Source organism: Orycteropus afer, unplaced genomic scaffold (genome assembly GCF_000298275.1).
Source record: "Orycteropus afer afer isolate SDZICR_OR568_19922 unplaced genomic scaffold, OryAfe1.0 scaffold00431, whole genome shotgun sequence".
NCBI classification, from domain to species: domain Eukaryota; kingdom Metazoa; phylum Chordata; class Mammalia; order Tubulidentata; family Orycteropodidae; genus Orycteropus; species Orycteropus afer.
Window position 1 is genome coordinate 2,332,192 of NW_006922018.1, and position 4,593 is coordinate 2,336,784.

At 40.3% G+C, this 4,593-nt stretch overlaps 1 protein-coding gene across 1 annotated transcript in view; it reads right to left on the reverse strand.

Moving 5' to 3' along the window:
* EIF2AK3 (eukaryotic translation initiation factor 2 alpha kinase 3) overlaps positions 1-4,593 on the reverse strand; it is a 96,241-nt gene that overhangs the window by 19,324 nt on the left and 72,324 nt on the right. The window lies entirely within an intron of this gene.

A 4,593-nucleotide genomic window follows, 5' to 3' on the forward strand; every position in this document is an offset into this window, starting at 1 on the left:
TTCTTTGCCAATTCCTTCAGTGCAGCTCCAATGGAAGGAATACACAGAGTCACTGTACCAAAAAAGAATTGGTTGATGTTCAGGAGGTGGCAGATGATCACGAACCAATGATACTGAAGGAAGAAGTTGAAGCTGCACTGAAGGACTTTACTATGGGAAATCCCTTTTTCCTGACTGCACAGCATCCCTACAGTCTGTGTGAAAGTTATCTTGGCTCTAGAGATTGCCTAAACCAATTAGCACAGTCCCATCTTCTGGCTAAAAGACTAGTAAACTGGAAGGTCAGCCACAAGGGGGAAGGCCCTCAATGAGATGGACTGACACAGTGGATGCAACGACAGGCTCAAGGATAGCAAGGAACGGGAGGCTGGCACAGGACCCCACGGTGTTTCGTTCTGTTGTACACAGGGTTGGGGTGAGTCAGCTGACTCGACAGCACCTAACTACAACAGCATGTATCTTTGGTTTACCAACAATAGTGGAGAAAGAGAATTTTCTCCCTTGCCTTGCTTCAACTCTTACAAATGACTTAACATACAGCCCTGAGAATTGCTAGTAGCCACCCTGAGGGGAGAAACTACCTAAAAATGGAAATAAGAAATTGGGGGTAGGGTGAAGAAAACCAGGTTCTCGCCACTTCACTTGATCCTTATTGTTGGTGTTGTGTGCTGCTGGGTCAATTCCAACTCACAGCAAATCATTCGATAGCATATACTGCCCCACAGAGTCTCCTAGGCTGTAATCTTTACAGTAGCACATCACCAGGTCTTCTCTCCCACCAAGCCACTGGGTGAGTCTGAACTACTGACCTTTCATTAGCAGCTGAGAGAAATTACCAATGAGTCACCAGGGTTCCTGCAGATAAAGCTGGATCCTGGATAAAGCTTTACTCGAATCCTGTACAGTTCAGTGACATGAGCCAATAAATTTCCTTTTCTGCTTACATCAGTATAAATGCTTTTGGTTGAAACCAAGAAAATTTCAAAATGAAAAAATGAAAGCATCTAGAATATGTCAAGTATTGTGCTGAGGATATAATGGTAAACAGAACAGAAGTGGTTCCTGCTCCCATAGAAACCAGAGGATGAATATAGGTATGATGAGAATCAAGAAGGAGAAAGACCAAGTTCTATGAGGGCACTAGGTACCTGGGGTGGTGCAATTAGCTTGTGTTTCATTACTAACCTAAAGGTTGGTGGTTCAAACCCACCCAGTGGCTCCACAGAAGAAAGGCTAGGCAATCTGCTTCTGTAAAGATTTCTGGAAAACAGAAGCTTTTCTCCTTTCTAAAGAATAATTCATTTTAAAGCTTTCTAGTGAGTTAGAAATAGGAGCCTACTGGCATAGTGGTTAAAACATTTAGCTACTAACCAAAAGGTTGGTGGTTTGAACCCACCAGCCATTCCATGGGAGAAAGATCTGCTTCTGTAAACATTTACAGTCTTGGACACCCTATGGGGCAGTTCTACTCTCTCATGGAGTTCTCATGAGTTGGAATTGTGACAGGTTTGGTTTTCTGAAAACACTGTATTTTAGGTAATAAGAAAAGCCCAGTGTAGTTACGGTAAAAAGAATAAATGAGTAGAAATAAGTTTGGAGAAAGAAGTAGGGGCTTGTGGTAGTTAAGGTTGTATATCAACTTGGGTGGGCTGTGAGGCTGAGTGGCTGGGCAGCTGGATATAGTTATTCCCCATCATGAGACTATAATCCCCTCCACTGTAGAATGTGTACGCAGCTAAGTAGTTGCCTTCAGGGTGTGGCCTGCTTTAAGTATATAAGGAGAAGCTTTGAGACAGATTGGTAGCTTTTTGGCACATTTGAATCCTGCATATGGCCGAGTTTTTAGCTCTAAAACCTGGACTTGAACCAGTGGCCTACCCTGTTGCCTGCTGATCTTGGGATTGTCCCATTTTACCTGCCAACCATGGGCCTTCACCCAGCCCCCAGAGCTGGCTCTCTGAATTGGAATTCTAGCTTCCTAAACTGTAAGAGAATAAATTCCTGTTTGTTAAGCCATCCATTTGTAATTTCATTTGTTATAGCAGCACTAGAGAACAAAGATAGAACTGCAAAGTGCTGATGACAAAAACGTGACTAAACTACAAAAAGGACAGTGGGCCTAGAGGGTTTAACATTGAGCTCAAAGGCTTAAGTCAGAAGGGAACATAGTTTCTTCAACTGACGATAAAAATTCTCAGTCTTTTTTTCTAACACACTAAAAAAACCAAATCTACTGCCATTGAGTTGATTCCAACTCACAGAGAACATATGGGACAGAGTAGAACTGCCCAATAGAGCTTCCAAGGCTGTAAATCTTTACGGAAACAGACTACCTCCCCTTTCTCCTACAGTGGCTGGTGGGTTTGAACCACCAACCTCCTGGTTATTGTTTAAACCACTACACCACCAGGGCTCCTTTTTCTCATACACTAGAAAACTTTACATAAATTGGTCTTTAGAAAGGAAAAAAACTGATTTCTAAGAAAAGCCTAAAGGAAAAAATTCTTCTTGAAATTTTCTAGCGTATAAAGACAGAAAAATCCTTAGACAATGTTGTAGCACTAAGCAAATACTGACCAATGTCTCATTCACATTACAAAATCAGCAGAAGAATATTTGTTATTAGTGAAAAGAAATTTACGCTGCCTTTCAACTTGCTATTTTATGTGTATTGGAAGTGCTCAATACAAATGTGTATGTCAGCTACTTGGTTTCTACCACCTGGTAATCATTTCTCATATTTAAACCTGAACAGTCAAGTCCTCTTTCTGGTTAGGGCCACCAGGCCTCCAGAAGCTGTCTTCTCCCTTCCAATCAAAATAACTCAGCTCTGAATTTTTCAGTCAGTGCAGAACCATACCCGGGAATTAGTCTGAGCCCAAGTCCAAATCACTGACACATTAGACTTCTGTGGAGAAATTCCTGTCCTTCTATATACAGTCGATGGATTTCAGCAAAATTCTTTTTACCTAGTGGTAAGGCCAGTGCTGAACAAAACCTCCTAAATAACTCATACTAGGGCAAAATACACCAAAAGACTCTGGGCTTCTAGACCCTCAGAACAGTAACAAGTCATTTAGAGTCTTTGTCCCCCCCCAAAACTTTTCTCTTATTGTAATTTTAATACTCTTATTTAATTCCCATTTTTAATTTTTTTTCAATTTTTGCAGTGCCCCCCCCAATACTCTTATCTTTTAATCTTTTTACTTGTGTTTGTTTTTTTTTCCTCCCTTCCTTCACCATGTCAACTCCATGAGGATGAGGTCACTGTATCTTCCGCAATACCTAGCACTGTATTTTATACATAATTATCAGTAAACAAACAAACAAAACGCAGTTCCTTTGAGTCAACCTGAACTCATGGCAAACCCACGTGTGTCAGAGTAGAACTGAGCTCCACAGGGTTTTCAATGGCTGTTTTCTGAAGCAGATCACCAGGCTTTTTTCTGTGGTACCTCTGGGTAGACTTGAACCTCCAACCTTTTGATTGACAGCTGAGTGTGTTAACCATTTGCACATAGATAGTATTTAGCAAGTACTTTTAATCTCCACCTTTCTCACAACTAAAAAGATAGAATACTCAGTCAATTTCTTTTCCATTTTGGTTTTCAAATATATAACTTGGGTAACAATTACTTTGGAAAATTATTTAAAATTCTTATACTTTGTCACGGGTTGTATTGCGTCCCCCCAAACTGTGTCAGTTTGGCTGGGCTATGATTCTCAGTGGTTTAGCATTTATGGAATGATGTAATATAATAATGCATGATGTGATCTGATGTGCTTAGCTGATCAGGTGTAAGAGTATTAAGGATGGGATGCAATACCCTTAGTCTCATTACAGCCCTGCTCCATGTAAGGGATATCCTTGGGATATGACCTGCAACATCTTTTATCTTACAAGAGATAAAAGGAGAGGGAGATGGTGGTTTACTACCACCAGGAAAGATTCAGGAGTGAAGCACATCCTTTGCACCCAGAGTCCCTGTGCTGGGATCCTCCGAGGACCAAGAGACACACAGACAAAGGCTTCCTCTAGAGCTGGCACTCTGAACTTGGACTTCTACCCTCCTAAACTGTGAGAGAATAAATTTCTGCTAAAAATCATACACTTGTGGTATTTCTTTTACAGTAGAGCACTAGGTAATTAAGATATCTCTGTTATCCCAAATTCTTTAAATATACTCAAAGATTTAAAAACCTATTGATGATTTAGAAGAAATAATTTTTTCCCAAAAAACAACCTTGGTAGCTGAAACCAAAGTTTGTGGTTACATGAAACAATATAGAAAAAGAATGAATCCAAATCTATCAAGAATTGAAGCTATTTCAAAATATAATCTTATGTAATTTATCTTAGTGTATTATGACAATATTCAATATTGTATATACTAAAAATAGAATCAAAGATGGCAAACAATCATCTGGTTAACCATTTGCTACCTTTCTCCATCCATCTTCCCACCCCTCTTCTAAGGCCCAAACAGTTCAGAAATAGGGGAGAAAGCGTGGAGATGTTAAATGATCTGTCCCAATTCAAACCTGGCTAGATAAGGAATCCCTGTTTCTCCTACCACCTTGGTCCCTTCCCCT